Source organism: Pleurodeles waltl, chromosome 5, assembly GCF_031143425.1.
Source record: "Pleurodeles waltl isolate 20211129_DDA chromosome 5, aPleWal1.hap1.20221129, whole genome shotgun sequence".
NCBI classification, from domain to species: domain Eukaryota; kingdom Metazoa; phylum Chordata; class Amphibia; order Caudata; family Salamandridae; genus Pleurodeles; species Pleurodeles waltl.
Window position 1 is genome coordinate 196,321,739 of NC_090444.1, and position 12,613 is coordinate 196,334,351.

General features: G+C 40.5%; 1 protein-coding gene across 1 annotated transcript in view; it reads left to right on the forward strand.

Annotated features, from left to right (window-relative positions):
- USH2A (usherin) overlaps window positions 1–12,613 on the forward strand; it is a 3,586,186-nt gene that overhangs the window by 2,086,058 nt on the left and 1,487,515 nt on the right. The gene's annotated exons all lie outside the window — the stretch shown is intronic.

Here is a 12,613-nt window from a genome sequence, read left to right on the forward strand (position 1 = left end):
GTTTGGGCAGTGCATTCAGTATAATAGGGCGTACATTATCTGTTTGAACCCCGGCACACCTGTTTTAAGGTGCACCGTGGCGGAAACAGAGAAAGTGCACGCTATGGGTAGTAGGGCCCCTGGTGTCCATGCAAGTGATTCATCGAAACAATACACTATTGCAAGCAAGTATTTCATAAAGTGTATGCTGTGCAGTATTATTAAGGAGGCTAATTGAAGAACAATATTGTACAAGTATTTACGAGCAGCAGCGGAAAAAAGCAGGGCTCTGAGATAGTAATTGTATCCTGATAGGGAAAAAGAGAGGGAAGAAATTCAGACTGACGGGAAAAGAGAGTAAGGGACCACATCTAAGAGCCAAGGGGGGAGGTCACTGTGTCTTAGCTGTAGAAATTAGAATAGGTCAGATTTATTTCAAGATGGATTAAATGTGAATGCTAGTGGGTTGTCATGCCATTTTGAATGTTATACATTTGGTGCTAGTCACAGTGTTACTTGTGACATAATTGTATGTATTTGTGACCCGAGATTCATCTGCCACAACATTGAGCCTTCCAAGGCATTAATGGGAACATAGAAGAGCTGCCACTCTATCAAATAAAACTTTCGAGAGTTTATAATCGATGTAAAGCGATGTTTTAAAATGTCATCAGGTATAATTTCGATATCTCAGTATTAACAGCTTTCAAATGTCATGATGTGTGAGTGTTTGTGCATAACCCCATTGGGCTTATGCATGCTTCCAGATGTCCTCCTCGGAAAGTCATGTGACATTTCTTTTTTATATTACAATGTTCCCAAAGTGGAACACACGTTTTTGCCATGGAGAAATCAGTTTCCCTGTACCTCCACCCCAAAATGTTTGGGGGTCTTCGTTCTTTTTCCCACTCCAGAACGAGATTTACTTCAGCTCTTGACATGAGTATTCCTCTGACCATTTCCAGGATGGGAACTTGAGAGAAGTTTGTGATCTTTTGCATACCTTTGTGTTTTTGATCGATAACAAACATTCAACGCAGAACACACGTTAACCGACCCACCCATACCCTTTTCATGGAATTTACTCTCACATAATGCTGTACTATTGCAGGAGCAGTTTGTGACTTGCAGAAGGGGCAGGGCAGCGTGCAGGGGGAATGAAAATGAACTATAATAAAAAAAAAAACACTCACCTTAATGCCGCGCACCGCTTCACTCCTCCGTCTCCTTGGTGCAGGCACAGGCTCCTAGCTTGTCCTGTGGCCAATCATGACGCTGGTCAGAGCAGTGTCAGGATTGGCTGGGAGCCCCAAGACAGGGCACTCCCTGGCAGACTGGGAGCCTGCGCATTTGTGTTTGGCCGGCCCGAGATGGCCAGCCAAACATACATTCACAGTGAGGGGGAGTGCACAGCACTCATTACCCCCATTGCACCACCCCTTTAAAAGAAAACAATAAGAAACAAAGTTTATTATCGTTTTCTCTTAAAGATTTTGCAGCTGCCACTGCTGGTGGGGGGACACCGCTCCTCCGCCCTAATGAAGTAGCCGTCCCCTGTACTATTGTGAGGTAAAATGATGTAGAAGTGCACGGATTTACTATTTCTGACCCACCTTTTGTGAAAGTAAAGCAGTCATAAATCTTACAATTAGCACTCTTAAAACCTATGTAAAACATTTGTAAGAACCATAATCAGGTTTGATAATCAGGTCTCCACTGTCACTTAGGGGCGGTTTTGCATCAAGACAACTATACAGTGTTATTGGGTTAAGTCAAACCCCACCCCACCAGATTTCAAACTGTGCACATCATATACACAACATGGATGCTAAGGAAGTGAAAACAAGTTCCATATCTCGGCCCTTCAAGACATGGTGTGATGTGAAGATTTGTGTGAGGAGCAATTCAAGTTGCCTGATGATCAATGGCATCTCATTTAAAGTCTGCCTGTGTGTGGTTGGAGCTCTTTAAGAGGAAAGTGATGCCATGGCACAGCACAGAGAGTTCTAATTCCATTATCAGATAATGGCTCATTTACATCAGGGCTCTGACAGCAGTAACTGATTCCATGCATTTTTTAAATCTACCCTGCCAAATAATAATATAATGCACTTTTCTCATTAATATTGTAAGATCTGTTAAACATGTTTTAATAAAAGATGTTTGTTCCTAACAATGTGGCTGGTTGAGCACTAACCAATTTTGTTACTGGACAAATGTAAACAATGCATGAATTTGAGAAGCATGTGGATTATGGATGCATATGCAACTTTTAAAATGCTGCTTTATAACATGCCAATACCTGGGATTATGCTCTCATTGCAGTGTTGAATGTTAGGAGTTGCTTATCCGTTCCTCATCTACAAAATGGAGATCTCAAAGTTTCATTGTTGAAAGGGAATTATTGCTCGGTATTGCTAAAATATTGCACATTTCAATTAATTGGATTGTTTATTTGATTTATTCAGATCATTGTTCGAACAAAATACATAATTGAAAGACAATAGGCCACCATACAATTAATTATAGAAATAAAATAAAAACAAATTGCACAGCAGAAATAATCACAAACAGCTATGGGGAAGAGTTATTCAGTGGTAAATATATACAGTGAAAGATGACAATCAAGTGCTTGCAAAAGAGAGGTGGCTCAGCAGGAGTGATGTTTATGCACTGCACAGTATTTCCAGTGTCATTTAGCCTGAAGAAGACTCAAAGCAACTTTTGCCAAGTTTTTGTTAATTGATATACATTTCACCAGAGTTTCACTATTTATTGATCTGTGTAATAAGGCTTATATGTTTGTTTGTGTGCTGAAGTCCCCTGTGATGCCATTGTTGGAATGTCGAAGTTAGTTCTGTGGAAAAGTAGAATGTTAGGTAGTCAAAACTGAGAGAATTCAGAATGAGGGGATGAATAGAGGACAAAGTATCAGCGGGGAGCTGCAGATTTCCTGCAGTTGACCTTGCTTAAGTCTTTGTAGACGGGTAGCCTCGTCACAGATCACAATTTGGAGAGTTACCCGGTGCCTCTTTTAGAGGGGTCCCAGGTTATTGTGTCCACTTAATGTGTTTTAATGAAGTAAGCTCTCTTCCTCAGTTTGCAGCATTCACAATGCATCATGAGTGCTTCTTTTGAAAACAAAGGCTTGTATAAAGCAACATGGGAGAAGGCTATTTATTGTTCTGTTTTGTTCAGTTGCTACTCGGGTGCTACCATGTGAAGCATGGTGGTCATGATTGAGCAGCCTAGAGTTGTCAGAGCTTTGCCTTTTGAGACCATTTCTCAAGATTAAAGAACAGTTTGAATTAACAGAAGATTGGCACATTACTGAATCATTTGAAAAAGTGGCCTGGTTTTATGTTAGAGGAATCAGAGTTGAGACCCTTCCATATGTCACAACCTGTGAAACATTAGCTAGGTAATCAAAGAAAGATTCTGGGGTTGGGAACTGCTGATGAGGGGAGCTAAACTGAGGCTTGTCGTTCCTGTACTCCCAATCTTCAAGAATAAATCCAATTTACCTCTTCCTGGACTCTGGCTGGTTGACTGGGCGTATCATCTTAGCACTGGCGAGCTTTGGAGGTACTTTATCTTTGAGAGTGCAATCTTTAAGGAAAGCGCCTGGTTGAAGTAGTGTGGAGCAGTTATGAGAATTCAGTGAGATCTCTGAGGATCATTTTGTTGTTTTGAGATGCACGATCAATAGCAGCAGGAGTTCCTCTTGATCATGCGGTAAGAACTCTCAGCAGCGCGTGGAGCTCTACATGATCAGGCTTTGCACACTCACTGGCAGCTCACAGGACTACTGTATGGCAGTGGGGTCAGGCGCATGATTGAAGGAGCCATTTTGCATGGTGGATGTAAATATTACACGTATTATCCTGTGACATATTAACGCTACCACATGATGTTTCCGAGGCCATCTTAGGTTTGCACTTGTTGTGCAGTGATGAGCACATGTTAAACAACGATATGCCTTTTGCTACTTGGCAGCCATCTTAAATTACAACATTTTGCATAGTGATGTGCACATTTTAAACAACATAACAGCATCTGTTACACTCTCATCGAAAATTCTCCTTCAAGAGTTGGACATTCTTCAGTGTGCTGCTGTGCACAGCTTTATGGCAATTTGAATAAGGCAACATCATCTACACACAAATATACTGATGTTTTGACATGACACACATCTTGTATTATTAAAGGTTACTACTCTTCACTATATCCTGCGACAACTGAGTGGTACCTGGCACTAATCTTCAGCATAATTCTAGCTCCATTTAATTTTTTCAACCATGTGCATCACTTTCCATGTCACCATGACTGTAGGTAGCATGACCCAACCTCTACAGTTTCTTTTAGAGAAAGGAGACCCTTTGTTAAGTTGGAAACAATGGAAGAAACTATTTGATTAATATTTGCTGGCAAGTGGTGGGGAAACATTTTCCTCTGTCCATAAACAGACTGTGTTGCGTCATAATTTGGGAGTGGAGGGAAGGGGCGTTCATGAAAGTTTAGATGAAATACCCGTGGGCAGAACAGAAGGTGAACACTCTGACTTATTTGAAACGTCAGTAATAATGTTCGAGAAGCACTTTCGGTCTCAAAATAATGTAGTTTTAGCCAGATTTCACTACGGTCTAAGGTAAAACAGAGAGAATTTGGAACTATGTGGTTCTTTAAAAACACTGGCTTGCACATGTGAGTTTGGGACACTTTCTGATTCGTTGACCAGAGATCAATTGGCGATATGCACCAATAACCCTAAGGTGCAAGAAAAGCTTTTCACAAGAAATTGGGATTTGAAAGAGGCTGTAGCAATCATTGAAGGAATGGAGAATTTGTGATGCCTAAATCATGAGTGATCTGGGTAAATCCGGGAAATTTGGAGAAGTCAGTGGAATTAATGTGCAGTGTGTAGGTGATCCTGAAGAGGGATGATGGTTGAGTAAAGAAAAGAAGGATAAGAAAGATACTAAATAAAGTGTTTTAGATGTGGCACTGAAGATAATTTATCGAACAGTCCAAGTTGTTTTGCAAGGTGGCAACATGTAGAAGGTGTGGCAAGAAAGGATACAATGCTAGCATTTAAAGTAGAGTAAGTAGAGGTCTTAGAGTGCATGGAGTGTTTGTATTGGATGGTAGAAAGAAATACTGCTAAGTGTGAAGGATGAAGGCACCATGAATGATGATCCAGTTGTCATGCCTAAGTGTGAAATCATAATATGGGGAAAGAGTATAAATATTCTTATTGATTTGCACATTATGGTGTGCAACAATCATTGGAAAACACTTTTTGGAGAAATCAAATATTGTTCTAAAACCATCTGATATCAACCCAGATGGTTATGGTGGTAAAAACATTGACGTGATGGGATGCTCTGTAATGAGGGCCCTGTTTCGAAACAGCAAGACAATGGGAAAGGTTTACATTGCTAAAAGAGGAGACAATCTTTTGGTTTGGCGGCACCGAGAAAATATGGGGGTAATGTTGAATCCAAATTCTGTGGAACAAATAATGTTGTTAACACATAATGGTGACATTGCAATATTGTTCATGAATACCTGCAGGTTGTCAGTGACACTCTTGGTTTGTTAAAAGCTTTTGAACATAAAATCACTCTTAAAGCAAATGCAATTCCATCTGTTCACAAAGTAAGGAAGGTTCCTAAGTTAATGTTGGGTCTACTACAGGAAGAGCACAAGAAACCTTAGGATGGAAATATCATAGCAGAAATAAAAGCCTCAGATGGGCTTGCTCCAGTGGTTTTGGCGTCTAAGGATGGTGGAAGAAAATATGGATGTGTGTTGACCTGTGAAACTTGGATAGATATATATGGGTAGCCTGCCAACCTCTTTCCAACATTTCAGAGACTTTTGCTACTTTGGGGGAGGCTAAGCTTTTAGTGTTATAGATTTATTCTCTGCTTACCATCAAATTTCCTTACATACTGATTCAAAATATCTAACTTGATTTGTAAACCTATTGAGAGGTTATCAATTTCTCTGCATGCTATTTGGTGTAGAGTAGGCAACAGCCTGTTTCCAAAGGTTGGTGTTGAAGGTTTTAAAGGCAAAAGCTAGAGTTCTACTATTTCAGGATGATATTTTAGTGTCAGGGAAAGATATGTCTGAGGACAATCAAATTTTATGGTTGGTTTTGAAAAGGATGGGGGATAATGGCCTCACTTTGAGTAGGAAAAATGTCAATTTAGGGTACTGTCTGTCACATATTTGGGTCACACAATTTCTGGGGAATGCATAAGTCCAAACTCTGAGTTGGCCAAAAGCATAATCGGAGCACTGTTGCCTGTTAAAAAGAGATCAGGTCAGGTCCTTTCTATGATTAGCTGAATTTTGTGCCAAGTTCATTCCCACTTTGCCACGCTCTTTTGTCTTTAAAAAATTTGCTTAAAGAAGTAAGTTTGATTGCTTTGAAGAGTGTGTTGATGCATTCAAAGCTATTAAGGATGCTATTGCTGCTTTACCTACTTTGGGTCAATTTGATGATCATCGAAGAACCCTGTTGTCCAATGATGCCAGTTTGCATGGTGTTGAGCTGTCTTATCACAAATTGTTGATGGTGAAGAATGATTCATTGCTTTCTCCTCATGTTTTATCAAGGTGGTGGAGAAAAGGTACTTTAAAATGAGGCATTGGCCGTATCATGAGCAGTTCAATATTTTACATTTTTTTCTACTGGGTATACCTTTCACAGTGAGGACTGATCATCATCATCTGGTCCAGATTTTCTCATGTAAGGGTGGTGTACATTTAACTCCTAGCATCAAAAGGTGGCTGACTGAATTTAATTTTCATGTTAAATATGTTGCCAGTCCTTCTAACAAAGCAACAGATTGCTTTCCATAGTTACTGGTAGTTGAGGACATTTCCACAACTTAACCCCCTGATGTGAAAGAACCCTCTGTGGTGCCATGGGTGAGGGAGAAAGTTATTGGAATGGATGAATGGAACAAATTGTGGGGAGGATGATGTTCTTAAGACTGTTTTAGAATATGTGGCTCAAGGTTGGCCTGAACACCAGGATTTACCAGAGATATTGAGAGGTTTCTGGGATGTTTGTGATGTGTTGAGCCTAAAGGGAGGGAAGTTTCTCAGAGGTTCTAAAATTTGTACCACCATCAGGATTATGGAATGAGATTTAATCAGTTGGGCTCATGAAGAGCATGTGTACAGAAATGTAACCAAGTCCACATTGCGCCATTGGTATTAGCGACCAGGTGTTGATCATCAGGTTGAAGATGTGGTAAAAGATTGTGCGAGAAAAGTGACAAGAATCAAATTACAAGATCATCATGTCTTGCTCCAGTTAAAATTCCACTGGAGCCATGGACTAAGTTATGTTTAGACATTGAGGGTCCACTGTACATGTTACCTCAAAATGAGAGGTTTGCTTTACTAATGGTGGATTATACATCCAAGAGGGTAGTTATCAAAGGGATGAGCTCAGTAAACACAAAGGTTGTAGTAAAAATTTTAAAGGAACAATTTGCTACGGAAGGAGTGCCTTATTTTCTTGTCATGGAGAGTGGTGTCTAATTTGGCTCAAGTGAGATGTGTGAGTTTCTAAGTGGACTGTTCTCTATTCACAGCAAGCCAGTGGTTTGGCAGAGCAAATGAATATGGTAGTCAATAAAGTTTCCTTGACAAAGGTTCTTAGGGAGACTTGGTAGGCCAATTGAACCACACCTAATTGTGTCACATTAGAATCTCCTTTATCCTTTCTCAAAGGCAGATTGCCTAGATCGAAAATCAATCCTTTATGGTTGAGACTTGCTTTGAAAGTTGAAGATGTCAAAAAACATCCTGAAGATGACATTGTTAAAAGACACCCAGATTACCAAGGGAAATATAAAGCTAGGTATGATGATAAGAATTGTGTGAAGGCTGGTGTCTGGCGTGAAGGGGATGTGGTTTTGGTGAAAAATATCTGGGTTCTCAAATAAGGGTACTTCTAGGTTCATGTGACCTTCTATCATTCAGAAAGTCAAGACAAATGTTATTGTTCTGGACTCTGGAGATGTCTGGGATATGTCCAAATTGGTAAAAAACTAATCTGTTGAACCATTTCATGAACTTAGTGTAATTTGTATTACAGTTTGAATATTGTTTACTAGTTGCAGTATGTATTACTTTATTTGTTTATCCCCGCTGTGTATATTGTCTGTATTGTATTTTTATTGTTTTTTTCTGAGGGAAAGGTGATCTTTATGTTATGGGAAACAGAGTTCAGAACCTTCCTATGTCACAACCTATGGATCGTTAGCATTGTTATCAAAGGAAGATTATGGGGTTGGTAGTTGCTGATGAGGGGAGCTGTATTGAGGCTGGTGGTTTCTATACTCCAGATCTGAAAGAATAAATCCAACTTACCTCTTCCTAGAGTTTGGCTGGTTGATTGGGAATATCATCCTAACAAGATCCCTTGAGTGGCTGTGAGATGAGGTAATGCACTCATTGAGAGCTATGTATTTACCCTGAGTCAAGTGAGACTTTAAGAAGAGGTCTTTGAGCAGATAACTGAAATGTGTGAGTAAAGTCAATTAATTTCTACCAAAGACTCTCACCACATTGTGTGAGCTGTTTCACAAGGCTCAGTTTAAAGGAGGGCAAGAAATGAAATGGTTGGAAAACATGTTTTAGTGAGAGGATCTAGGTCATTAGCAGTCATGATAGCAGCAGCTGCAGAACTAAGAGGTGTGATGTCCTCAATACCTTTAGGTAATATGTTAAAGGAGACAATATTAGTAAATGCAAACATGACAGGTTCTAAGGAAACTGAGGAACTTGAAGGAGTACTGTAACATAAAAGCAGAGTTGTTAGCAGGAAAAGAGGCACTAACAGGGAAAAGACGAGAGGGGTAATTTAGGGTTTTCTTTTGCCACGGTCTTTGTCAGATTTAATTTGCCAAACCTGTCATTCATCCATCTCATTTGGAGATTGCGTAACAATATAGTTTCTGAATGAAAAACCTGCTTTGTGGTGATACATCTGGCTCTGTTGTCAGAAATCATATTGGTGTCTAATCAATCACATGGCTGCTGGCTTGTACTCTTAGAAGATCCAGTTTACTTAGTTTTATGAAGTGGGTCTTCAGATTCAAAATCTGTTTCTGCCCATGTGCCCATATGAGGCCTGGTGGGCAAGGGCATGAAAAAATCATAATTTGACCCCCATACACATTAAGGAAACACTCTGTGTCTTTGGCCATTACTTAATGTATTTTAGAAAGAACACCCCCCCCCTTCAGTAATTTGCTTGTGAAATATAAACAATTAGTAATTGGCCAACATGAAATTACTGCTACTAACATTGCCATTTAACGAAAGTGGTCAAGTGTTGCTAACAGGAACAGTCTCAGCAAAATAGATACTCACTGAGCGAGCAGGGATCTTACAATATGGCAGAGAGTCCTCTGCTAAACTGGTGGAGCCAAAAGCTCAGTCTATAAAACTAGCTATCACCGAAGGGGTGATATTATATATTAACAAAAACAAGATATCTCACTGAACCACTTACAATAATGACTTCATACAATGATCAAGATAATGATTTCATGATCAAGTTGATTATTCAAAATTCATTTAGTTCACTTTAAAGCATTTCTGACAAACATTTGAAGAAATGTGTGCACAATTCTCCATAAATGACTTCCATCAAAATAGTATAAATATCCATATCAAGCAATAGTGAACGCAAACCAACAGCATATTCAATTTTGCTGACCCAGTACCAAATTTGTGTGAAATTTTGATCAGAAAAATCTCTAACATTAAAAATGATAAGAAAGACTGTTTGTTACAGTTCTACTCTTTGCTGTTGGAAAGTGGTTTATTACTAAGGGCAGGTAGGTACCTACACTTAGTAATAACACCTCAATCCCATATATGGTCCAGTTATGGTCTCAGTAAATTAACCCTTGCTCAATCCTTGGCAGCCTGAACCACGAACAGTCAGGCTTAACTAAGGAGACAGGTGTGTAAATCATTTAATATCAACGAAGCAGTAAATAAGTGAAACACAACACACAATAAAAATCCAACACGAATTTCTAGAAATAGGAAATAATGTTATCTTTAAAATGACACACAAATGACAAAAGTGCAATATAGGTTACCCGAGACATCCATTTTTAAAGAATAAATTAAAAAAATCACTTTTAAGTGCCTAAAACTGAAAAGCACCAAACATAGCTATCTGGTCCTACCTGACCTGGTCAAAGTCAAAGTTTGAGGCCGACCTCAATGGACCCCAAGTCGGATATGCTGAGCAGTGGTCTCTCTTAAAACTTTTACCTTGGTACTTACACTTTTGATCCCTTTAGCCTTAACGTTGAGAGGTTCTCCTCGGCAGGGTGGCTTTCAAGTCGACGGCGGCTTGCTTTAGCGTAAGACCTCGGTAAAGCCCTGGAGGTCCTGGAGCTCTGTAACTTTCAGTAGCATGAACCTGAAATCTAGATCGGGTTGCAGCTTGATGCCTGCAACTTGACTCTTGATGACTTGTCGGTCACCTAATACACCTTTTTTTAAAAAAAAATAAAAAATGTCTCCAAACTTCTAGTCCTTCTTCCAGAAGGTCTGTTTGGAGTCTTGAAGTGTCCACAACACCAGCTAAGGATCCAGAAGCTCTGAAGGAATTCCCTGTCGTCGGTAGCGCTACCGCCATTGTTTTCGTGTCAGTGCTACCGACACGGAAACTATGGAGGTAGGCCGGTTTATGATGCTGCAGGCGGTCTGCTGTGGACCGCCGGGTTGGAGATGTACATCTCCGCCCGGTGGTTCATACCGCTATGGCAGTATGAGTAGAGATGTGGCATGTTAGCTGTGGCCAACCCGCCACCCTCATAATGTGGTAGTATACATCACCAGCCTGTTGCCGTTGATACCGCCACATTTACCCTGGCGGTAAAAAGACTGCCAGGGTCATAATGAGGGTCTATGTCCCAAAAGGTACTGTTTCTTAAAACTTCAAGATGGAGAAAATCTCTCCTGGAGGTTCAGGTCTTGCTAAACCCATCCAACAGGTGTGGCTATTTTTCCATCACACTCTCCTAACATAATGAGAGAGGCTCCCACCTGGCTGGCGGTGCAGGAAATGGGGGAGTTCTGGTTTCAGTCCCAACTGTCTTTCCCCCTTTTAAAGACCAGTTTGGCTTCCCAGCCCCCTTCCTGCTCTGGCATCTGCTACTGCAGTTCTCCTTCCACCAGATGGTGTCCTTGTCTCATCCCAGGCCACTTCACATCTCATCAGAGCAGCCTGGCGAGTCTGTCAAAGGCTGACCAATCAGGAGAGGCTGCTACAGTGCTATCTTTAGGTAACTTTAGGAAAAACTTCTAAAACTCTTTCCCTGTAATAATTATGATAAATCCAACATTGGCAATCTGTTGGATTTATCTTAACTATTATTTTGACACTGAGCACTATTTATATCTCATTCCTATCAAAAGATAGGTTTTATTAGTTTCAAATAAAGCCTTCCCAAGTTAGCTTATGGAGTTAATGTACTACAAAAGGGAAAATTTAATTGGCATTTTTCCCTCAGCAGGGGATATAAAACATCTTTTATAATGCCCCTGCTTATAATTACAAGATACCCTACCCCGAGACACCTAGGGCAGACATTAGTGATGCTCTACATGTAAACAAAATGTAGTTTTGGACTTTGGGAGTACTTTTAATTACAGAGTTGAAATTGGGCTTCATTTTATTTTAAAAACAGCCTGCAAGGCGGGCTGCCTTTAAATGACAGCAGACACAACAGCTGTGCATCCATAAGTGCCTTAACTCCACTGGGGCCCCTAAACCTACATGCCCTACCATATACTAGGGACTTACAGGTAAATTGTTAGAGCCAATTATAATTCCGCCTAATTACAATAGATCCTTTTAAACACAGCACTGGCCCTGGGCCTTGTTAGCAGCACCCATTGCACAGTGGGATTCCGTAACCACCTGTATCGGTCAAAAAATAGGGCAGCTCAGAGCAAAAAGTATGACTTTCTCACATTTGCAAAAATACATAGTACGGTTAATATCAATAGTGTATTGTCGTGTAATCAGTACTAAATTCTTTTTATCAAAACCAGGGGCTGTGATAAATTATTTAAACTAGGAGAAGCCCAATCTCTCAAAAGCCTGCTTCTCTCCCAGTTTCAAGTCCAGTACCCTAGTCACACCTTGTTGATGCATTTCAACCCCTATGATTGCAGGTTCTCCCCAGGACTTGAAACTGATATTGCTGTTCGATAACAAAAAAAAAATGAAATTGTGTATCACACGTGTTGCGATATGTGCCTTTTAGGTCCAATATGTATACCTGGTACCAACCTTAGAGCGAGGGATTCCCTCACCTACCCACAACACTGGTTCTAGAAAGTTCTTCCCCTTCACCTGATCAAGGCTCCAAACTGTCTGGATGACAAACGTCAGGGTAGACCTGCTGTCAGGTTCCTTGTGTGTGGTGTAGACAAAGCCTGTTGAAGTGTAAGTGGGGCTGGGTACAGCCCCTCCCCAGCAATTCTGCCACGATGGCCCATCCTGTCCACCTGTAGGCCCACTTTGTGTCACTGTCTGGGAGTAATACACAAACCCCAACAGTATAGCCATTCA